At 46.2% G+C, this 25,356-nt stretch overlaps 1 protein-coding gene and 1 long non-coding RNA gene across 2 annotated transcripts in view; one reads left to right on the forward strand and one right to left on the reverse strand.

The window, feature by feature from the left end:
- Positions 1-219: 219 nt before the first annotated feature.
- Positions 220-25,356, forward strand: part of LOC148141476 (uncharacterized) — a 398,466-nt gene continuing 373,329 nt past the window's right edge. Inside the window, exon 1 of the long non-coding RNA XR_015752585.1 lies at positions 220-248. This is a non-coding gene — a long non-coding RNA (uncharacterized LOC148141476). The remainder of the gene's footprint in view (positions 249-25,356) is intronic.
- Positions 2,966-25,356, reverse strand: part of LOC148141477 (NACHT, LRR and PYD domains-containing protein 3-like) — a 457,128-nt gene continuing 434,737 nt past the window's right edge. Inside the window, exon 15 of the transcript XR_015752584.1 lies at positions 2,966-3,564. The gene's annotated coding sequence lies outside the window, so the exon portion shown is untranslated. The remainder of the gene's footprint in view (positions 3,565-25,356) is intronic.

Raw genomic sequence — 25,356 nt, forward strand, 5'->3', positions numbered from 1 at the left:
TAATTTGTTTGTTCAAAATGATACAAAAAATTTGAAGATGTCATCACAGTTTCCCAGTGGAGATACCACACAATATAAAATAAAGTCTCTGGAACTGTGTCAGCTCCATCTCTGAGCAAATTCTCCGATTCCGACAGACTCCCAGCAACAGGAAGGGAAAGGTTGTGTCACAAACAACGAAATGCATCTTCTCAGGGAAAGGGTCGAGAAAGTGTACGATACCATTCTTGCTGTTGTTGGTGTTCCTCGTAAGTATTTTAACAACTTAACTTATATAAATGTCTGCTATGAATCATCCTCATTTCTACTGACACCTGATAATTGTTATATTTCCATTTAGCCAGGCAAATCCCGATGTCAGACATTGGGGTCCTCACTTACTGAGTTTAAACTGAATAGTTTGTCAGTTTGGAGGCTCCTCAGTAATGTGCAGCATTGTGTGTTTCCCTATACTGTGTAGAATGGTTTACACTGAGGCCACATTGATGGAGTTTAGCTGAGCACCAGCCCTGGCTGGTCTAGAAAGGGTTTCGGAAGATCACCCTCTCTCTGTGGTAATTCACAGCCTGCTATCGGTCAAATGGGTTTTGTAACAACCCACCTCTCAGTGACACCTGGTTGTCCCATTCTTTGATGGAAAGGGATTGTGTTGGTGGATCTTGCTCAGGCAGCTTGCTCCAAATGGGAGCCCAGATAAAACAGGGCAATGGGTGGGTTCAGCAGGTCATTTGGAATGAGGCAACAGTGGGGGCTGCAGATAGAGCGCGGTGCTGGAAAAGGAACAGCAGGTCAAGCAGCATTCAAGGAGCAAGAGAGTCAAGGTTTCAAGCAGGACTCTTCTTCAGCACAGTTACAATGACCAATGTCGCGTGGATTCAGATTTTGTTTGCGTGAGGACTATGCTGTACCATCGTGGACAGGTGGGAGGAGTCCAGCTTGAAATGTCAACTTTCTGGTTCCTGGGATGCTGTGCGTTTTCCAGCACCATGCTGTATCAACTCAGGTCATTAGGAGGGATAGGTAATGATCAGCACGGATGACTTTGATAACCTTGTGTGCTTTTGTCAGTCTGTGAATGTGTGGAGGCATGGTATTTGTGAGGACAGATGACTGGGAGGGCTGTTGTGCACAGGGGTCCAGTTATGAAGTGTATTGTTGAGTTATTGAATTGTCAAAAAGATGTGTGAGTGTGCCAGTGCTGTGGTGCAATGTCTAATAGGAAAAACACTGAGATCTGGAGTGTTGTGTTACCTGCTCTCCCACAGAGGATCAAACAACTTTGTCCAACAGGAAGTTTCCCACGTTGGCCTCTGTTGCTGTTACCCTTTGATGTTCCCCAAAGAATAACAGCCTACGAGAAGGTGCTTTCATTTGGGATTGTTATTTTGTCTTTGGCTATCAATTTCGATAAATGTTTATTAGGCTGTAATGCCAAGCCAATGTACAATTCTAGTGATCTCTGTGGAGAATGCTGGGTAAACTGTGGGGTATTCCAGCCCAGTGTGTCCTCCGAATCTGGGAGGGGGCATCTCCCTTCACAAGGAGAGGGCCTGAGGAGGGGAGCTTGGGATTGTGAGCCTGGACATCAGGGAGGAAGCTTTGCTCCATCCCAGATAAAGTGTCTGCTTTCTACACCAGAGCATTACCATGATCAGATTTTATTTGCGTGAGGGCTATGCTGTACTATCTTGGACTGGTGGGAGGAGTCGTATCAAATGTTAAAGTTTTTTTGATTGAGGTGGCTATCCAACCTGGGTCATGGTGATGGATTCACTGCTGAATATCTTCATGAAAAAGGGACTCAATGCCCTATCATCCATATTGTGGAGCTCATCCATTCCTGGATGCTGTGGACTGATTCAATGCTCAGTACTCAGTACAGTACATTGTAGTTCATACAGTGCGGATATAGAATTCTGGAGGCAAACTGAACTGTGAACACTCCAGAACTAAATACAGAAATTTTGCAACCGATGTCCATATTTGGTGTCTCCTCTTCTTTGTTTTCCTGATCCCAGGTGTCTTTGTGTGGATGCTGTAGTCTTCTTGCAAATGCCAGCCAGTCAGAGTAACCTATAAAGTAGGTCAAATCGACTGTCTAACCAAAAAAAGACCTTGAGTACATGACCATGTTTCTGTGTGCAATCAGTTGCTCATGTTCTTCTCTATGTCCTTGAAAAGTACCAATTTAGAGAGAGTTCAGTTTTGTTAAACTTCATATAACATGGTTCAGGCCCAGAGAATGTTTGATTAATAACCTCAAGTCTCCTTTTTTCCATTCTCTTACAGTTAGTCTAAGCTTGGTTGTAATCTTAGCTCGGGGCAAATGTGGCCTTTCTACATGCAGCACTCTGGTGCCATGACAGCATCAGATCTACTGTTCATTGTTTTTTATATCATCCTTTGCCAATTTCAACGTTATTATTATCCACTATGTTTCCTGCAAATCACTCCTGTTTGTGGTGTTCTCTATGTCCTCAGCCGCTTGACCATTGATTGTTCTGTATGGTTCACCATTGCTTTTTCCTTTGATCGATTTGTTGCCATTTGTTTTCATGAGATGAAAACTAAATATTGCACAGAGAAAACTGCAATGAGGGTTCTAGCAACAATCTGCATCTTGTTTTGTTTAAAGAACATTCCCAACTCCTTTGTATATAAACCTGGAAAGATCATCAACAATGTTCCGTGGTACTGCTATGTCACAAACAGTTATGTTTCTGACCCTCGGTGGACAAGTTTTAAATATTTTGAGATGTTTTTAACACCACTGTTCCCATTCACCTTTATTCTCTTTATCAACATTCTGACTGTCAGACATATTTTTGAGGCCATTAAGGTGCAGAAGGAACTGAGGGGTCAGAGAAAAGCAGGGAATGATCCAGAGGTAGAGAGCAGGAAGAATTCTGTGATTGTACTCTTTGCCATAGCTGCCAGCTTCATACTTCTCTGGATGTTGCATATTTTACATTATTTTAATGCCAGTTATTCCTTGGATTATGTTTCTTTTGGTCTCTTTGTTCAGAGTGGATATATGCTGAGGAACTTAAGTTGCTGCACAAATGCCCTTATTTATGTGGTGATGCAGAAACATTTCGGAGATCAGTTAAAGTATACCATGACATATCCAGTTATAAAAATAATTCAATTGATGAATCAATCCAAGTAACTGAGAGCCAACATTAGATGTAGCAGACAACGGAATGAGGAGTCCATGTGAGGAATGGACTGAAAGGAGAAGGAGGAGCAGCAACATGATAACACTCCTTTCCTAATGGGCATGGAATGACTCCATCCGAGGAGCAAAATGACAGAGACCGGAGGTGTAAAGCCAGTGTAAAGTGCTGTTAGCAATCAGCAACAATCCGTAAAAAATGGAATAACACAGATCAAACCAAAAGAGGAATTAGATACATTCATCCAAGTAATCAGTTCTCAGTGAGTGAAGTGGGTAGAAAAATAAATGACATGGAGGAAGGTGTAATCGTTCGCTGCAGGCCAAAGTGGGAAATGCAATGACAGGCTCTTCCTCACAGAATTCTCTGATCCACACATCTGGGCAAACTAAAAAAAAAGAGATGTTTCCTGTTAGAAAGAGGAAATAACATATTGTAAAGATTCTTTATCTTTTGATTGCACATTTTTTTTCAATAATAATTTACTCTATTTCTATTTAATTCCTCACTTTGATTCCTGGCAATCACAAGTTGAGATTTTCACTATTATCAGTAGGAAAATCCAAAGACTTAAGGAATTTGGTAAGTTTTGAGAAAATTTGTAGCTCACGTTGAGTTTCTAGGGTGAGGAACTCATCAACAAACACATTGACTTGGATCCCATTTACCACACCCAAGAAAAAGAACAGGACCATATGAAATGATGTCACCACAGGAAAAGACATCACCAACCCAAGAAAATGCAAACATATAAAACAGAAAACAGGCTGCTTCATTCAGAGGCTCACTGAAGATGTTACGTCTGGTGATGGAATGTCTAAAAACGAAAGTTCCAGTTCAGCGAGCAAATCTACATCTACTCAAGGAATTTGATCAGTTTGTGAATACATGTGGCTTTCATTCCAAGACAGTAAAATGCGAACAGGAGAAGACAAAGGCAGTCTAGACTAAACTATTTCTCTGTTATCATTCTGTTTCTTTATTTGTTCCTTTCCATGAACCAGCTGATGCATTGGCGAGGGAATCCAATCCCAACTAGAGGGATTTCTGGACTCCTCCCTGCACCTGCACAATGACCCAGCTCCCTCTCCAATTTCAGATGCTCCTTCAAATCTACCTCTTCATGTAAGTTATTGTCACCTGACTGAATATCATCTTCAGTGAATCGACATGAATTCTGATTAATTTGTCATGAGAAAGGGCTTTTTAACTATATTTGGGGGACCGTGTTGTGTTAAAGTACACAGTAATGGTGCTATCGTGGTTAGTGTAGCTGTCTTCCAAGCAGGTGACCTGAGTTAGGTTCCATGCAATCGCGTTGATCAAAAGGAAACCCCTAAAGACAAAAGGAATTTAATCATGTTGACAATACACTTGGGTTTTATTCCAAGACAATAAAATGCAAAGCTGGAGAAGACAGGCAGACAGGATGAAACTGTTTACCTGCTGCATTCTCTCACACCTCCTCCCTCCCTCGACCCTCCAATCCCACTGAGGTGACTCTGGCTGTGCTCTATCCCTGAGGGAGGTATGCCCCTGGTAGATGGAGCTGGGAGCTGACTGGACAAACTGGGACTTGGGCAGAGAGGGGGCTTTGAGTGAGAGACCTGGGGGTGTTTCAGACAGGTTCTGGCAGCCATTTTCCCTTTCACCGTGTGCACTGAGCAGGGGGTGAGCTTCTGTCTGTCTCTGTGCGTGAGAGTGTGTGGAATGTTTGAATCTCGAAAGTAGCCCCTGGAGCAGAGTCTGTCCTAAATGGGAGAGAGAGAGAGAGTGTGAGAGCATTGAGAGAGTTCAGACCACCCGGAATTGTGACTATCACCTCTTTAATCTCGCCATATCTTTCCCCATCACCTGCTTGTATCTGTCTAATATTGCCTCTTTTCCCTCTCTCGGTCTCTCAATTTGCCTGTCTCTCACTCTCTGTCTGTATCACTCTATATATCTCTCTCTCCCTCTCAACTTTTCTCTCTCACAGTATCTTTCTCTCTCTCTTTTACTGACAGCTTCATCTGTATTTTTCTGTCCTGCCCCTTCTTTCTATCTTTATCTATGTTCTTTTTCACTCTCTTGCTCTTTCCTCTTATCTCATTTTCTCTTTCTTTCTTTCTCTTCCTTTTCTTCCCTATATCCATCCTTCAGTCCTGAATCTGCACACCCCACCCCCTTCAATTCTGGACAACCTCCCCCTCACCACAAATTTAGCCCTGTCTCCTCCATGGCCCCTGTCTAATTGCCCTCCTTGTGCTGCTTCATCTCCCCTGAACTGTCCCTCTGTAGTTCCTCCATTACACACCCACTGCATATAAAATCCCATCAACAATACCCTTCCCCCGTGCTGTGTCCCAGCCCCTGGGCTGGAGGACAAAGTGAGCGTGTGCAGAGACTACCATGTCTTTTAACTGCATACCATTATGTCACGGAGTCATAGAACCATACAGCATGGAGACAGACCTTTCAGACCAACCAGGCCACACTGACCATGTTCCAAACCTAAACTGCCTGCGCTTGCCTATATCCCTCCAAACGTTTCCTATTTCATTAACTTATCCAAATTTATTTTAAATATTGTAACCATACCTTCATCCATCACTTCCTCTGGTAGTTCATTTCACACAAACTACTAAAAACATTGCCTCTCATGTCCTTTTTAAATCTTTCTCCTCCCACCTTAAAAATATACTCCTGAGGTTTGAACTCCCCCACCCTAGGGAAAAGATCCTTGTCATTCACCTTATCTATGCATCTGAAAACTTTTTAAACATCAATAAGGTCACTACTCGGCCTCCAATACAACAGCCCATTTTTATATTTCAAACACTCCATTTCTGGCAACATCTTGGTAAATCTTTACTGAACCCTCTCCAGTTTAATAATATCCTTCCTATAATAGGGCGATGAGAATTGCACATATTAATCCAGAAGAGGCCTCATCACTGTCCTGTACAAATTCAATATAATGTCAGAACTCCTTTATTCAAAGGTCTGAGCACTGAAGGCATGCATGCTAAACACCTTCTTAGCCACCCTGTCTAACTGTGATGCAAATTTCAAAGAATTATGTACCTGAACCTGAGGTCTCTCTGCTCTACAACACTACCCATTAAGTCCTGTCCTTGTTTGTATTACCACAATGCAATGCCTCACCTGTATCCAAATTAAACTCCATCCACCATTGACCCAATTGTTCAAGATCTCTTTGTAATCTTGGGTCACATTCTTCACTGTCCATTTTATCATTTTGGTGTCATCCACAAACTTACCAAACATGGCACCTATATTCTCATCCAAATCCTTCACATAGATGTTAAACACAAGTAGAGCCAATACCGATCCCTGTGGAACACCGCTGGTCACAGGCCTCCAGTCTAAAAAACAATGATCCACCATCACCTGCTGTCTTCTACCACAAAGCCAATTATTTATTCAATTCGCAAGCCCATCCTGAATATCATGTGATCTAACTTTACTAATTAGTCTAACTTTACTAACTTTTACTAATCTGTCTACCATCATCAAAGGCCTCACTAAGGGTCAAGCAAACAACATTTATTGCTTTGTTCTCATCAATCATTTTGGTTACTTCTAAAAACAAACCCAGTCAAGTGTGTGAGACATGACTTTCCTCACACTAAACCATACTGACCATCTCTGATCAATTCTTTCCTCTCCAACCTGTGTAAATCCTATCTTTCAAAATCAGCTCTAACAACCTATCCACCCCCGAAGTCAGACTCACAGGTTAATAGTTTCCAGGCTTCTCCTCACATTCCTTCATAAACAATGACACATTCGCCACAACCCAGTCCTCCAGTTCTTCACCCATGTTTATAGATTATACAAATATTTCAGCTAGGGGCACTGCAGTTTTCACCCTAACTTCCTAAAATGTCCTGGGACACATTTGATCAGGTCCTGGAGGTTTATCTATCTTTATGATTTTTAAGATTTCCAGCATTCCTCTTCTGGACTGTGAACTGTTCCCAAAACATCAATAATTATTTTTCTGATTTCTCTAGCCTCCAAATCTTTCCCAACAGTAAATGCTGGTGTAAAATATTCATTTATATCTCTTACATCTCTCGAGGTTCAACAATCTCGTTGGTCTTTAAGGGATCCTACTCTCTCTCCAGTTGCTCCCTCACTCTTAATGTATTTATAGAATCTCTTTAGATTGTCTTTACCTTATCTGCCAAAGCTTTTTCCATCCATCTCCTATTCCCTCTTTGCTTTCCTCATTTCCTTCTTAAGGATGTCCCCACAATCTTTATACTCTTCAAGACATTCAGTTGATCCTAATTGTCTCTCTGATATATATTTTATTCTCGACTTGAACTTCAACATCTTTATTCATCCATTGTTCCCTAATCTTACCAGCCTTGCCTTTCACTCACAGGAACAGAATGCTCCTGAACTTTTGTTATCACACTTTGGAAGGTCTCCCACTTGTCAGTCATCCTTTTACCTGCGATCATTCTGTTCCAATCAACTTTTGAAAGTTCTTGCTTCATACCCTTTCATACCCATTTGCCTTACTCCAATTAAGAACTTTAACTTTCATCCTTTTACATAACTATTTTAATATTACTGGTATTATGATCACTGGTCCAAAAGGGTTCCCCGACTAACACATCGGTCACTTGCTCTGCCTTATTTCCCAAGAGAAGTTTAAATTTTGATCCATCTCTCGTAGGAACATGTTGATAGCGAAAATTTTCTTGCAATTGAACAAATCCTTCACCATCAGAACCTTTAACACCATTGCAGTCTGAGTCAATGTTTGTAAAATTAAAATCCCCTACTATTGCAACCTTATTATTCTTACATATATTTGAGATCTCTGCATATTTGCTTCTCAAATGCCCTCTGATTATTGGGGAGCCGATAGTACAATCCCATCAAGGGATTATTTCTAATCTTATTTCTAATTTCATTCCATATATTTTCACTAAATGATCCCTCAGAAATATCTTCGAATTACAAGAGTATTATTTTCCTTAATCAAAAATCCAGTCCTTCTCCCACCTTGCCTCTTTCTGTCCTTTCTGTACCATCTAAAACCCAGAACATTGAGCTGCCAGTCTTTTCCATTCTTCAGCCAAGTTTCTGTAATAGCAATGACATCCCAGGCCCATGTTCCCTTACATGCCCTGAGTTCATCAGACTGATCCATAAGACCTCTTGCATTGAAATAAATGCAGTTTAAGTATTCAGTGTTTCTTTGTTCTCGGACTTGTTCTTGTCTGTCTTTTCAAAATAACTTGCTGTTTTCTGATTCAGAATCATTGTCAGCTTTCTTTCTATTTTCATTGTTGTTTAGAAAGCCTCCACCCCTCTCAAATCTTACAATTTTCCAAAATAGAACTAGCAAATCACCCCACCAGGATATTGGTCCCCTTCCAGTTCAGTTGAAACCCATTCTTTTAAACAGGTCTTTTCTGTCCCAGAAGAGATCCCAATGCTCCAAGAAAGTGACTCCCTGCACATTGCAGCATCTCGTCAACCATTGATTTATCTGCCCTGTCCTTTTATTCCTTCCCTCATTAGAACTTGGCGCCAGACGTAAACCAGAGATTATTCCTTTTCATAGCCTTTTATCTAGCCAGTTACACTCACTCTGTAAAGCTTTAACCCTTTCCCTGACTATGTAATTCCTATCAACGTGTACACCACCTTCCGGCTTCTCACTCTCCCCTTTGATAATCTGCTTCAAACATTTCGAGATATCCTTCACTCTGGGACCAGGAAAGCAACGTACTATCCTAGATTCGCACTCACTACCACAGAATCTCATGTCTATACCCCTTGCAGGAGACTTCCTGAAAACAATTATTCGTTTAAATCTCGACAAACTCATTTAACATAAAATTCATTGTTAGCGCCCAAGATCTGATGACCACTTCTATTTTTCTCATTCAACAATACCCAAAACGGAATGCCTGTTTGAGAGAAGAAACCACCTTCAAACCTTTCCTGACAGGCAATTATCGATCTGAATGATCCTGCTGTGTAATCACTTCACTAAATCTCCCAGTCATCACACTCAATATCTCTTGCAGGCCATTAGTAACATTAATCCTAAAAAGAAGAAGCTCTCAATAGCACCTTATATATTTAATACCTTTCCTTACTCACAGATTTAATATGAAGCATACAAAGAAAAATTAAAAACATAAATATTAAAAAGAAATCAAACGCTTAACTGAACAAATGAAAAAACAATTCGTCCTCAAATAATCCAATACTCAGCTTTCAATGTCCAGATACAAAAACCTCTCCCGGGCCGTCCCTATGCACGCCTCTCCACAAGCTCCGTGTATAAACAATCTGTCCTTCTTCATATACTTTTTTAACTTAATATTTTTCTCTCAAGGCAGGTTCACCAATCCCGGCATTTCCTTGCTACCTCCTTAAATAATGGCACCATGTTAGGAAATGACCTCTCCATCTCCATTTCCGGTGACAGAGTCAACATGGACATTTACTTCAAACCCACAGACTCCCACAGCTACCTGGACTACACTCCTCCCACCCCCACTCCTGTAAAAACGCCTTCCCTTATTCCCAATTCCTCCACCTCTGCCACATCTGCTCCCAGGAGGATCAATTCCACCATCGAATATTCCAGATGGCCTCCTTCTTCAAGGACTGCAGTTTCCCCTCCAACGTAGTCAATGTTACGCTCCAGTGCATCTCCTCCACTTCCTGCACCTCTGCCCTTGAACCCCACCTCTCCAATCACAACATGGACAGAACCCCCAGTCCTCACCTTCTACTCCTCCAACCTCTGGATACAACACTTCATCCTCTGCCATTTCTGGCACCTATAAACAGACCCCACCATATATTTCCCTCCCCATACCTTTTCAATGTTCTGCAGAGACCATTCCCTCCACAACGCCTTGTTAGGTCCACACTCCCCACCAACCCACTGTCCACTCCCGGCACCGTCCCCTGCCACTGCAAGCTGTGCAAAGCCTGTGCCCACACCTCCCCCCTCACCTCCATTCAAGGCCCCAAAGGATCCTTCCCCACATCGAACAGAGATTTACCTGTACTTCCACACATGTCATCTACTGTGTCCATTGCTCTCAGTGTGGTCTCCTCTACATTGAGGAGACAGGACGCCTATTTGTGGAATGTTGCAGAGAACATCTCTGGGATGCATGCACTAAACAACCTCACCAGTCTGTGGCCGAACACTTTAACTCCCCCTCCCACTCTGCCATGGACATAGAAGTCCTAGGCCTCTGCCACCGCCAACTCTAGCCACCCGATGCCTGGAGGAAGAATGCCTCATCTTCCACTTTGGGACCCTCCAACCACATGGGGTCAATGTAGATTTCGCCAGTTTCTTCATTTCATCTCCCCTCACCATACCTCCGACCCAACCATCCAACTCAGCACTGCCCTCTTGAACTGTCCTACCTGACCATCTTCCTTCCCACCTGTCCAATCCACCCTCCTTTCTGACATATAATCATCACCCCACCTCCAAATACCTATTACATTCCCAGCTACCTTGCCTCCAGCCCGACCCCCCCTCCCATTTATCTCTCAGCCCCCTTGGGCCACCCCCTCATTCCTGATGAAGAGCTTATGCTTGAAATGTCAACTCTCCTGCTCCTCAGATGCTTTTCCAGCATGACAATTTTTGACTCTGATCTCCAGCATCTGCAATCTTCACTTTCTCCAACAGCATGACTCTGCTGAGCAGCATGTCCAAATACAAACATCATCACCACCATCGACATGGGGAAGGGGGAAGGAGAGCACTGTGTCTCTGTCACTGACCCAGGGGAGAGCAGCCTGACCTCACTGTGTCTCTGTCACTGACCCACAGTTACCTGGATTACACCTCTTCCCACCCTACCTCCTGCAAAAATGCCATCCCGTATTCCCAATTACTCCGCCTCGGCCGTATCTGCTCCCAGGAGGAGCAGTTCCACCACAGAACACACCAGATGGCCTTCTTCTTAAGAGATCGTAATTTCCCTTCTCACGTGGTTGAAGATGCCCTCCAACGCATATCATTCACATCCCACACCTCCGCCCTCAGACCCCACCCCTCCAACCGTAACAAGGACAGAAGCCCTCTGGTCCTCACTTTCCCCTACCAACCTTTGCATTAACCATATCATCTGCCGACATTTCCGCCACCTCCAAATGGACCCCACCACCAGAAATATATTTCCCTCCCCATCCCTTTCCACTTTCTGCGAAGACCATTCCCTCCATGACTACCCGGGCAGGTCCACGCCCCCTAACAACCCACCCTCCTGTCCTGGCACCTTCCCCTGCCACCTCAAGAATTGCAAAACCTGCGCCCACACCTCCTCCCTCACCTCCATCCAAGGCCCTAAAGGAGCCTTACACACCCATCAAAGTTTCACCTGCACATCCACCCACGTCATTTATTGTATCCGTTGCTCCTGATTTTTCAAGGATTGTGTTTCGGGCAAAAGCCCTTCATCCTGATATTAAAGGATTGGACACTCTGGCGGCAGGAAACATGTTTCCGCTGATGGGTGAGTGCCGAACCAGAGGACACAGCTTAAAAATATGGGGTAGACCATTTAGGACAGAGATGAGGAGAAACGTCTTCACCAGAAAGTGGTGGCTGTGTGGAATGCTCTGCCCCAGAGGGCAGTGGAGGCCCAGTCTCTAGATTCATTTAAGAAAGAGTTGGATAGAGCTCTCAAGGATAGTGGAATCAAGGGTTATGGGGATAAGGCAGGAACAGGATACTGATTGAGGATGATCAGCCATGATCATATTGAATGGTGGTGCAGGCTCAAAGGGCAGAATGGCCTACTCCTGCACCTATTGTCTATTGTACATAGAACATACAGCGCAGTACAGGCCCTTTGGCCCTCGATGTTGCGCCGATCCATGCCCACCTAACCTATACTAACCCACTATCCTCCATATACCTATCCAATGCCCGCTTAAATGCCCATAAAGAGGGAGAGTCCACCACTGCTACTGGCAGGGCATTCCATGAACTTACGACTCGCTGAGTGAAGAACCTACCCCTAACTTCAGTCCTATATCTACCCCCCCTTAATTTAAAGCTATGCCCCCTTGTAATACCCGACTCCATACGCGGGAAAAGGTTCACACTGTCAACTCTATCTAACCCCCTAATCATCTTGTACACCTCAATCAAGTCACCCCTAAACCTTCTTTTCTCTAATGAAAACAGCCCCAAGTGTCTCAGTCTTTCCTCATACGATCTTCCTTCCATACCAGGCAACATCCTGGTAAACCTCCTCTGCACCCGTTCCAGTGCCTCCACATCCTTCCTATAGTATGGCGACCAAAACTGCACACAATATTCCAGATGCGGCCGCACCAGAGTCTTATACAACTGCATCATGACCTCAGGACTCCGGAACTCAATTCCTCTACCAATAAAAGCCAGTACGCCATATGCCTTCCTCACCGCACTATTTACCTGGGTGGCAACTTTCAGAGATCTGTGTACATGGACACCAAGATCCCTCTGCTCATCCACACTACCAAGTATCCGACCATTAGCCCAGTACCCCATCTTTTTGTTATTCTTCCCAAAGTGAATCACCTCACACTTAGCTACATTGAATTCCATTTGCCATCTTTCTGCCCAGCTCTGCAGCTTCTCTATATCCTGCTGTAACCTGCCACATCCTTCCTCACGGTCAACAACTCCTCCGACTTTCGTATCATCCGCAAACTTGCTCACCCAACCTTCTAACCCCTCTTCCAGGTCATTTATAAAAATGACAAACAGCAATGGTCCCAAAACAGATCCTTGCGGAACACCGCTAGTGACGGCACTCCATGAAGAAACTTTGCCATCAACTACTACCCTCTGTCTTCTTCCATCCAGCCAATTCCTAATCCAAACCTCCAACTCACCCTCAATGCCATATCTCCGTATTTTCTGCAATAGCCTACCATGGGGAACCTTATCAAACGCCTTACTAAAATCCATATATACCACATCTACCGCTTTCCCCTCATCAACCTCCTTCGTCACCTTTTCAAAGAATTCAATAAGGTTTGTGATGCACGACCTGCCCTTCACAAAACCATGCTGACTATCCTTGATCACATTATTCCTATCCAGATGTTCATAAATCCTATCCCTTACAATTCTCTCTAAGACTTTGCCCACAACAGAAGTGAGACTCACCGGCCTATAGTTACTAGGGTTATCCCTACTCCCCTTTTTGAACAAGGGAACCACATTTGCTATCCTCCAGTCTTCTGGCACTACTCCAGTAGACAAAGAGGACATAAAAATCAAGGCCAATGGCTCTGCAATCTCCTCCCTTGCTTCCCAGAGAATCCTAGGATAAATGCCATCAGGCCCAGGGGACTTATCTATTTTCACCTTTTCCAGGATTTCCAACACCTCTTCTCTACATACCTCAAAGCCATCCATTCTACTTATTTGTGTCTCAGTATTCACATCGACGACAATGCCCTGTTCCTGAGTAAATACTGAAGAAAAATATTCATTCAGTGTCTCCCCAATCTCTTCCGCCTCCACACGCAACTTCCCACTACTATCCTTGACTGGACCTATTCCTACCCTAGTCATTCTTTTATTCCTAACATACCTATAGAAAGCCTTAGGGTTTTCCCTAATCCTACCGACTAAGGACCTTTCATGTCCCCTCCTTGCTGCTCTTAGCTCTCTCTTCAGGTCCTTCCTGGCTGCCCTATAACTCTCAATCGCCCCAATTGAACCTTCACGTCTCATCTTGAGATAGGCCGCCCTCTTCCATTTAACAAGGGATTCCAATTCCTTATTAAACCACGGCTCCCTCGCACGACCCTTTCCTCCCTGCCTGACAGGTACATAATTATCAAGGACACTCAATAGTTGCTCCTTGAACAAGCTCCACATATCATTTACACTCTTGCCTTGGAGTCTACTTTTCCAAGCCACACATCCTAAGTCATGCCTCACTGCATCATAATTTCCCTGACCCCAGCTATAACTCTTGCCCTGTAGTACACACTTATCCCTCTCCATCACGAGAGTAAAAATCACCGAATTATGGTCACTATCCCCAAAGTGCTCACCTACCTCTAATTCTAACACCTGGCCTGGTTCGTTACCCAGAACCAAATCCAGTATGGCCTCACCTCTTGTTGGCCTGTCTACATATTGTGTCAGGAAACTCTCCTGCACACATTGAACAAACACTGACCCATCTAACGAACTTGAGCTATAGCTTTCCCAATCAATATCAGGAAAGTTAAAGTCCCCCATAACAACCACCCTATTACTGTCACTCATCTCCTGAATCACCTTCCCTATCCTTTCTTCAATGATTCTAGGACTATTAGGAGGCCTGTAAAAGACTCCTAACAGGGTGACCTCACCTTTCCTATTCCTAACCTCAGCCCAAACTACCTCAGATGGCAAGTCCTCATCCATCGTCCTTTCCACCACTGTAATATTATCTTTGACAAGCAATGCCACACCTCCCCCTCTTTTACCCCCACCTCTGACCCTACTAAAACATTTAAATCCTGGAACCTGCAACAGCCAATCCTGTCCCTGTTCTAGCCATGTCTCCGTAATAGCCACAACATCGAAGTCCCAGGTGCCAACCCACGCTGCAAGTTCACCTACCTTATTTCGTATACTTCTTGCATTGAAGTATACACACTTCAAGCCACTTTCCTGTTTACAAGCACCCTCCTTGGAAATTGATGCCATGTTCCTAACCTCCCTACACTCCAGGCCCTGCACCCTGAAGCTACAATCTGGGTTCCCATGCCCCTGCAGAGTTAGTTTAAACCCCCCCCAAGAGCACTAGCAAACCTCCCCCCAAGGATACTGGTGCCCCTCAGGTTCAGGTGTAGACCATCCTGTTTATAGAGGTCCCACCGTCCCCAGAAAGAACCCCAGTTATCCAAAAACCGGAATCCCTTCCTCCTGCACCATCCCTGTAGCCACGCATTTAAGTGTTCTCTTTCCCTATTCCTCGACTCTCGATCACGTGGCACAGGTAACAAACCAGAGACAACAACTCTGGTCGTTCTAACTATGAGCTTCCAACCTAGCTCCCTGAAAGCCTGTCTAACATCCTCGGCACTCCTCCTACCTATGTCGTTGGTGCCAATGTGGACCACGACTTCGGGCTGCTCCCCCTCCCCCTCCAGGACCCGGTAAACACGATCAGAGACATCACGTACCCTTGCACCTGGGAGGCAACATACCAAACGTGAGTCTCTCTCGTTCCCACAAAACCGCCTATCTGTGCCCCTAACTATCAAGTCCCCAATTACTACTGCTCTGCTCTTCTTCACCCTTCCCTTCTGAGTAACGGGGACAGGCTCCGTGCCAGAGACCTGAGCCCCGTTACTTACCCCTGGTAAGTCACCCCCCCCACAAGTATCCAAAACGGTATACTTGTTCTTGAGGGGAACGGCCGCAGGGGGTCCCTGCACTGGCTGCTTCCTCCCAGTCCCCCTCACTGTCACCCATCTATCTGCCATCTTTGGAGTTACTACTTCCCTATAACTCTGATCTATGACCCCCTCTGCCTCCCGAATGATCCGAAGTTCATCCAACTCCAGCTCCAGTTCCCTAACACGGTCTTGTCTATTGATGCAGCCTCCTGTACATTGGAGAGACTGGATGACTCCTCGCAGAGCGCTTTAGGTAACATCTCCGGGACACCCACACCAATCAACCCCACTGCCCCATGGACCAACATTTCAACTCCCCCTCCCACTCTGCTGAGGACATGCAGGTCCTGGGCTTCCTCCACCACCACTCCCTCACCACCCAACGCATGGAGGAAGAATGCCTCATCTTCCACCTCGGAACACTTCAACCACAGGGCATCAATGTGGACTTCACCAGTTTCTTCATTTCCCCTACCCCCACATTACCCCAGTTCCAACCTTCCAGCTCAGCACTGTCCTCATGACCTGTCCTACCTGCCAATCTCCCTTTCCACCTGACCACTTCACCCTCCCCTCTGACCTATCACCTCCGTCCCCACCCCCATTGTACACTTTGCTACCTTCTCCTCAGCACCCCAAACCCCCCACCCCCATTTATCTCTCCACCCTGGAGGTTTCCTGTCTCTATTCCTGATGAAGGGCTTTTGCCCGAAACATCAATTTTCCTGCTCCTCGGATGCTGCCTGACCTGCTGTGCTTTTCCAGCACCACTCTGATTTAAACTCTGGTTTCTAGCATCTGCAGTCCTCACTTTTGCCATGGGAGAGCAGAGTGACCCCACTGTGTCACTGTCACTGACCCGGAGAGAGCAGAGTGACCCCACTGTGTCTCTGTCACTGACCCGGGGAGAGCTGACTGACCCCACTGTGTCTCTGTCACTGACCCGGGGAGAGCAGAGTGACCCCACTGTGTCTCTGTCACTGACCCGGGGAGAGCAGACTGACCCCACTGTGTCTCTGTCACTGACCCGGGGAGAGCAGACTGACCCCACTGTGTCTCTGTCACTGACCCGGGGAGAGCAGACTGACCCCACTGTGTCTCTGTCACTGACCCGGGGAGAGCAGACTGACCCCACTGTGTCTCTGTCACTGACCCGGGGAGAGCAGGCTTCTGTACGTGGGTGTATCTACTAGAAAAGGAGCAAAGCGTGATCTTCTTTTGGGAAATAAGGCAGAGCAAGTGACTGAGGTGTCAGCTGGGGAGCACTTTGGGGTCAGTGACCATAATTCTACTTGCTTCAAAATCATGACGGAAAAGGATGGATTGGATCCAAAAGTTAATTTGTAAATTGGTGAAAGGATTGGGCAAGACTTTTCAGAAATTGATTAGGGGCAGATGTTCACAGGTAAACGGATGGTTGGAAAATGGGAAGCCTTTGAAAATGAGATAGTGAGAGTTCAGGGACAGTATGTTCCTGTTAGGGTGAAGGGCAAGGCTTATAAGTGTAGGGAATGCTGGATGACCAATAGTAGTAACATGCTTCCTTGTCAATGTAACCTTCTCTAAGATGTGCACTCCTCCACGTTTCTGTAACATCATCCTGCCCCAAAACACCACCCTATCATTGTAACACCTTCAGACCCTACCACCCCTTTCCTATCTCTGTAAACTGCTCTAGCATCTCCACCCCTCCCTCTTTCTGTATCCCCCAGGTTCTTCACCACAAGCAGGCTCTGTCATGTCCAGTGCACATGTAGGAGACATGTCACGTGCACAAAAATTGCTCATTAGTGACAGACTCTTTGTTTCATGCGAAGTTTTCAGGATCTGAGTGGAAAGGCCCATCACACCAACAGCCAGAGGACATTTCCCTGTGTCTTCCCACTGAAACTGGGCTGGAACAGAATTTCTGTAAATCCAATGAATTGGTCGCTTGACTCCAGGTCCGTTTGCTGAAACAAGATCCTTTAAAACTGAGAGTAACTGGCAATGCGAGAGTTAATGATGAGAAAACAGATAGTATTCATTCAGACTCAGAGTAAATGTGCATCCTGCAAACAGTGAAGGGGGACATGACAGAGTACCTCACCTTCTTATCTCTGTCAACATTTTTTTGTTTTGTTTGTTTTCAGATAACAGTTAATGAGGATCATTTACACCCCAATCTTTTGTTCCTTCTCTTCTCCCATTCTCCCGCCTCACCCCCACCCTCTGCCCCACCCTGTTCTTTCACCATTTTGGTCAATATTGTTACTCTGTCATTTAAGCCTCTTTTGTCCTCCAGCCCATCACAACCTTTCCCTTCTGCTCTTCTTCCCACCTTTTAGCTGAGACACAAGTAACAATGCAGGTAGTTCCCTCTCACACACACTCACATTATCACTGACAGATACAGAGACACAGAAGGGTCATCAATCCAGTGTTCAATCCCACTATGATCCCACCTTCCAGTGACATGTTTTTATTGTAATACTCAAACAGAGAGAAACAAATGATTTATATTTCACTCCAAACTGGTCTGGAAACAAATCCCAGCCTCCAAATCACATTGACGATAAGATTAAAAATGACTGTATTAATCTCTCAATAGTAACCCGCAGCAACCAACTGAATAATATGTTATGGAGATATATAATTTGAAAAGCTGTATACTCCAGATCCTGTGAACATTAAATGAAAACAGAGTCTGCTGGAAATACTCAGTCACTTTCTCTGATGAAAGGTCATTGACCAGAAACGTTCATTCTGTTTTTCTCTCTACAAATGCTGCCCTACCTACAGATTATTTACAGCAGTTTCTGTTTTACAGCATGTAGGTTCACTCCATGTTCAGAAGGCACGCAAGTTATTCAATTCAAATGGATATTCCCATTAGAGTTCAGGTTCTTTATAATTGATATACCACATAGAAAATTATTTGTACACTGCAATTTTAAAGATACAATTACAAACACAAATAGAGATAAGCATTAAATATATGAACATATTCCATTAGACTTGTAAAGAGTAACAGAGACCTGAATGAAGAGTGAATCTCATTCTCATTTACAATATCAAAGACCTAGAAAAAGATTCTACAAATCACACTTACAGATTGTAATGCCCAAAGACCCCACTGTCAGCTCCATACACTTTAACTTGTGGACCAGTCTATCTTTTTCCATAGCTGTTTTAAAACTAATCGAATAGCAGTTAGTGCTCCCCCACTAATACCCCAGTCACTTGCCCTGCCTTATTTCCCGAGAGAAGGTTGGGTTTTGCCCCTTCTCATGAAGGGTCACCTTCATATTAATTGAGGAAGTTTTCCTGGATATACCTAGTAAGTTCTCCAATCCAGTTCCAGTCTATATTTGGAAGGTTAAAATCCCCTTTTCTTGTTACCCTATCATTCTTACAGCCTTTGGCGAGCTCCCTACCTGCACCTCCAGTGCAGGTTTGCATTTGAACACAGTCCTTGTGGTTCAGAGGTAGGGACATTGCCACTACACCACAAAAGCCCTCACAAATCAGAATTAAACCACAGAGAACATTCATAGCACCTGACATAATAAGAGACATCAATGTTAGAGTGTCTGTAAAATGGTGACCACTAGACCAGAATGTAACATCTTCCATCACAAAGTGCAGGGAGCAGCTCTCACCCAGATTTACAAAGCCTCAATAGTTGAAATCGCTTATCAGGAATACTTCCATGGCAAGAATCATTTTGAATAATTTATTGATAATTCCAAATATTTTAAGCATTGAGGTCATCTGTGTTTTCGTGCTGCAGTCAATCTCTCTCCATCAAACACTGATGTCCCACATTGCCCAGCCCTTTAACCTATACCATGGGGGATCACCTGGGGATTGTGAGGTGCCACCACTCTTCAACTGAGTGTTTCATTCAAATGTGAACAAACAGATTATGTCAATGCACATTAAGTGCTCACATAAATATATATGTATTTCTAAAATTAAGTTTTAAAGACTGGACAATTCTGATCACATTAATTAATGAAATGAGAACTTTAATTCCACAATCAATATTGTTTGCCAAACAAACACTTCCATCTCTAAATCTCATTGTGTTCCAAAGGTAGCGTTCTCTCAAGAATGCCCACTCAGTAACCCATTCCCTCAGTGAGCTGGATAGCTGGTTTACAATGTAGAGGCACACCAACTGCATTGGCCCTGTTCCCACATTAGCTGATGTTACCAGGAAGGACTCTTCTTCTTACCCTGGCCTGAGCTATGGTGACCCCAAGGTTACACTCAGCACTTGTTGCCCCTCTCTGATGAGGGAGTGGTGTGTGCCTTGGAGAAAAAGAGATGATGCCAGAGAGTGGTGTGAGTATGACTGGGTTTAATGTTAAGGCTGCATTTGACTGAGTGTGACATCAAGGAACCTGAGCAAATCTGGAGCCAATGGAAATCGAGGAAAACTCTCTGCTGGTTGGAGTTGTACCTGGCACAAAGGAAGAAGGTTGTGATTGTTGACGGTTAGTCATCACAACGAAAGAACATTTCTGCTGGAGTTCCTCAGGAGAATGTCCTCGGCACAACAATCTTCAATAGTTTTATAAATGTACATCCCTCCATCTTAAGGATGTTAGCCAATGTTTGCACAATGTTCAACAGCATGTGTGACTACTCAGATACTGAAGCAGCACTTGTCAAGTGCAGTAAAACCCGGATAATATCCAAGACTAGGAAGAAAAGTGACAAAGAACATTCGTGCCACATTAATTCGAGACACTGATCATCTCCAACAACAGAGAATCAAACCATCATCCACTGATAATCAATTGGGTTACTGTTGCTGAATCCTCAATGGTCAACATCTTGGGGTTACCATTGACCTGAAACTGAATTGTACTAGCGATATAAATACAGTAACAACAGAGCAGGTCAGAGGCTCGGAATACTGCAATGAATGACTCACCTCCGCCATCTACAATACACCAGTCAGGATTGTGATGGAACACTCCCCACAGGCCTGGATGGGGGCAGCTCCAACAGTATTTCAGAAGCTTGGCACCAGCCGGGATAAAAAAGTCCACTTGATTGCCACGACATCCACAAACATCCATGTTATTTTCAGCACTGATCTGCAGGAGCAGCAATGTGCACCAGCGACAAGGTGACCTCCAGAAATTCACAGAAGCTCCTTAGACAGCACTTTCCAAACCCACAGCACATTTTCAACAACCACAAAGGATGGGCAATAATTGCCGGCCCAACCAGCGATGCCCAGGAATGGATTAGAATGTTGTCCAATCAATGGTGGGCACTGGGTTTTAAGTTTTGTAAGTGTAAGCTGGTTGGGTCCAAGCAGTAACCTGTTTGTTATGAAGACCTGAAGAGAAATGCTGTTTGGAACAATCTGTCAGTCTTTCAGAGGCATGGCCTACATATATAGTGTCACACAGACACTGACATTCATATACCAGATTACTCACACGGGAGATCAGTGGAAGCAATTTAAAATGTATTTGTATCTGTACTGAAGAATATTTGGAAACACAATTAAAAATATTGTCATGAATACAATCTGATAAGGAAGTTATTTCCAAATTAGATATTTTCAAAGTGCTTGAACTTTATAATAATTTGATCTGGGTGTGATAACCAGGCATGTTCGTGCTCTATGTTTTCAACAGATTTCAGTCTGAAAATTAAACCAAACGAATGGGTGGACCTGTGTTTATTGGACGATCAAAGTGGACACGGTTAGTATTGAAGAACAATCACTGGATATGAAAGGTTAACTCTGGTTTCTCTTCACAGATGCTGCTGAGCTTTTCCAGCAAATTTTGCTTTTGTTTCTGATTTAAAGCATCTGCAGTTTTTTTTTGGATATGGTCAAAAGATTTATGACCTTCAATAATTAGACTTTGCTGTTGAAGGTTCAGGACAAACTTGAAATCATTGACATTCTGACTTGAGTCACACTCAAAGATGTTGGCTGGGATTATGCCAGACATCAATGTCAATGCACAATTCCATTTGGAGCTGACATGCACTGGATATGGTTGATGAGGGATTCAACGTAAGACCCCATGTGCTGCAGTATTCCATCACTTTTGTAACACTTTCGTGAAGGAGCTGGTCCAGGGTGCAGAAGTAAAGAGCCTTTATTGGTCAGTGCATAGAGTGTAGGCTGTACATGACATTAGTTAGGCACTTTTGGAATACTATATTCAATTATGGTCTCCCTGCTGTGGGAAAGACGTTGTTAAACTTGAAATGTTGCGGGTGAAATGTATAAGAATGTCACTGGAGCTCGAGGGTTTGAGCTATTGGAGACTGAGAAGTGACCTGTTGCTGAACAAAGAGACCTTGGAGTGCAGGTTCATAGCTCTTTGAAAGTGGAGTCGCAGGTAGATAGGATAATGAAGAAAGCGTTTTGTATGCTTTCGTTTATTGGTCAGAGTGTTGAGTACATGAGTTGGGAGGTCAAGTTACAGCTGTACAGGTCATTGATTAGGCCACTGTTGGAATACTGCGTGCAATTCTGGTCTCCTTCCTATCGGAAACATGTTGCGAAACTTGAAAAGAGTTCTGAAAAAATTTCCAAAGATATTGCCAGGTTTGGAAGATTTGAGGCTGAACAGGCTGGGGCTGTTTTTTCCTGGAGCATTGAAGGCTGAGGGGGTGACCTTCTAGAGATTTATAAAATTATGAGAGGCAGAGATAGGATAAATAGAAAACTGCCCCTTAAATCCCTTTTAAGTCTTTCCCCTCTCACCTTGTACCTACAATGTCTAGTCTAGTCTTGGCTATTTCCCATATCCATGCCCCTCATGTTTTATAAGTCTCTACAAGGTCACCCCTCAACCTCCAATGTTGCAGTGAAAATAGCCCCAATCTATTCAGTCTCTCCTATAGCTCAAAACCTTCAATCCTACAACACCCTTCGAAAGCTTTTCTGAATCCTTACAAGTTTTATAACATTCTTCCTATAGCAGGAAGAACATAATTGAAAGCAATATTTAAATAGTGACCGAACCACGGTCCTTGACAGCCACAACATGACCACCCTACTCCAAAATATTCAATGCAATGACAATAAAAGCATGCAACCCCAGCATTGCAAAGTAGAGAGAGTGGGAGTGGGCAGTGTGAGGGAGAGAGAGAGAGTGGGAGTGGGCAGTGTGAGGGAGAGAGAGAGAGTGGGAGCGGGCAGTGTGAGGGAGAGAGAGAGTGGAGCGGGCAGTGTGAGGGAGAGAGAGAGAGTGGGAGCGGGCAGTGTGAGGGAGAGAGAGAGAGTGGGAGCGGGCAGTGTGAGGGAGAGAGAGAGTGGGAGCGGGCAGTGTGAGGGAGAGAGAGAGAGTGGGAGCGGGCAGTGTGAGGGAGAGAGAGAGAGTGGGAGCGGGCAGTGTGAGGGAGAGAGAGAGAGTGGGAGCGGGCAGTGTGAGGGAGAGAGAGAGAGAGTGGGAGCGGGCAGTGTGAGGGAGAGAGAGAGTGGGAGCGGGCAGTGTGAGGGAGAGAGAGAGAGTGGGAGCGGGCAGTGTGCGGGGGAGAGAGAGTGGGAGCGGGCAGTGTGAGGGCACGAGAGAGTGGGAGCGGGCAGTGTGAGGGCACGAGAGAGTGGGAGCGGGCAGTGTGAGGGAGAGAGAGAGAGTGGGAGCGGGCAGTGTGAGGGAGAGAGAGTGTGGGAGTGGGCAGTGTGAGGGAGAGAGAGTGTGGGAGTGGGCAGTGTGAGGGAGAGAGAGAGAGTGGGAGCGGGCAGTGTGAGGGAGAGAGAGAGAGTGGGAGCGGGCAGTGTGAGGGAGAGAGAGAGTGGGAGCGGGCAGAGTGAGGAAGAGGGAGAGTGGGAGCGGGCAGTGTGAGGGAGAGAGAAAGTGGGAGCGGGCAGTGTGAGGAAGAGGGAGAGTGGGAGCGGGCAGTGTGAGGGAGAGAGAGAGTGGGAGCGGGCAGTGTGAGGGAGAGAGAGAGTGGGAGCGGGCAGTGTGAGGGAGAGAGAGAGTGGGAGCGGGCAGTGTGAGGTAGAGAGAGAGTGGGAGCGGGCAGTGTGAGGGAGAGAGAGAGTGGGAGCGGGCAGTGTGAGGGAGAGAGAGAGTGGGAGCGGGCAGTGTGAGGGAGAGAGAGAGTGGGAGCGGGCAGTGTGAGGGAGAGAGAGAGAGTGGGAGCGGGCAGTGTGAGGGAGAGAGAGAGTGGGAGCGGGCAGTGTGAGGGAGCGAGAGAGTGGAAGCGGGCAGTGTGAGGAAGAGGGAGAGTGGGAGCAGGCAGTGTGAGGGAGAGAGAGAGAGAGTGGGAGCGGGCAGTGTGAGGGAGAGAGAGTGGGAGCGGGCAGTGTGAGGGAGAGAGAGAGTGGGAGCGAGCAGTGTGAGGGAGCGAGAGAGTGGGAGCGGGCTGTGTGAGGGAGAGAGAGAGTGGGAGCGGGCAGTGTGAGGGAGAGGGAGAGTGGGAGCGCGCAGTGTGAGGGAGAGAGAGAGTGGGAGCGGGCAGGGTGAGGGAGAGAAAGTAGGAGCGGACAGTGTGATGGAGCGAGAGAGTGTGAGCGGGCAGTGTGCGGGGGAGAGAGAGTGGGAGCGGGCAGTGTGAGGGCACGAGAGAGTGGGAGCGGGCAGTGTGAGGGAGAGAGAGAGTGGGAGCGGGCAGTGTGAGGGAGCGGGCAGTGTGAGGGAGCGAGAGTGGGAGCGGGCAGTGTGAGGGAGCGAGAGAGTGGAAGCGGGCAGTGTGAGGGCGAGAGAGAGAGTGGGGGCGGGCAGTGTGAGGGCGAGAGAGAGAGTGGGGGCGGGCAGTGTGAGGGAGAGAGAGAGAGTGGGAGCGGGCAGTGTGAGGGAGAGAGAGAGTGGGAGCGGGCAGTGTGAGGGAGAGAGAGAGTGGGAGCGGACAGTGTGAGGGAGAGAGAGAGTGGGAGTGGGCAGGGTGAGGGAGAGAGAGAGTGGGAGCGTGCAGTGTGAGGGAGAGAAAGTAGGAGCGGACAGTGTGATGGAGCGAGAGAGTGTGAGCGGGCACAGTGAGGGGGAGAGAGTGGGAGCGGGCAGTGTGAGGGCACGAGAGAGTGGGAGCGGGCAGTGTGAGGGCACGAGAGAGTGGGAGCGGGCAGTGTGAGGGCACGAGAGAGTAGGAGCGGGCAGTGTGAGGGCACGAGAGAGTGGGAGCGGGCAGTGTGAGGAAGCGCGAGTGGGAGCCGGCAGTGTGAGGGAGAGAGAGAGTGGGAGTGGGCAGTGTGAGGGAGAGAGAGAGAGAGTGGGAGCAGGCAGTGTGAGGAAGAGAGAGAGTGTGGGAGCAGGCATTGTGAGGGAGAGAGAGTGGGAGCGGGCAGTGTGAGGGAGAGAGAGAGTGGGAGCGGACAGTGTGAGGGAGAGAGAGAGTGGGAGCGGGCAGTGTGAGGGAGAGAGAGTGGGAGCGGGCAGTGTGAGGGAGAGAGAGAGTGGGAGCGGGCAGTGTGAGGGAGCGAGAGAGAGTGGGAGTGGGCAGTGTGAGGGAGAGAGAGAGAGTGGGAGCGGGCAGTGTGAGGGAGAGAGAGAGTGGGAGCGGGCAGTGTGAGGGAGAGAGAGAGAGTGGAGCGGGCAGTGTGAGGGGCGAGAAAGTGGGAGTGGGCAGTGTGAGGGAGAGAGAGAGTGGGAGTGGGCAGTGTGAGGGAGAGAGAGAGTGGGAGCAGGCAGTGTGAGGGGCGAGAGAGTGGGAGCGGGCAGTGTAAGGGAGAGTGTGATTGGGAGTGGTCAGTGTGAGGGAGAGAGAGATAGTGGGAGTGGGCAGTGTGAGAGAGCGAGAGAGTGGGAGCGGGCAGTGTGTGGGAGAGAGAGAGTGGGAGCGGGCAGTGTGAGAGAGA

This window comes from Chiloscyllium plagiosum, unplaced genomic scaffold (assembly GCF_037043375.1).
Source record: "Chiloscyllium plagiosum isolate Xiang-an unplaced genomic scaffold, Cpla_swu_hap1 HiC_scaffold_33, whole genome shotgun sequence".
Classification (NCBI taxonomy): Eukaryota; Metazoa; Chordata; class Chondrichthyes; order Orectolobiformes; family Hemiscylliidae; genus Chiloscyllium; species Chiloscyllium plagiosum.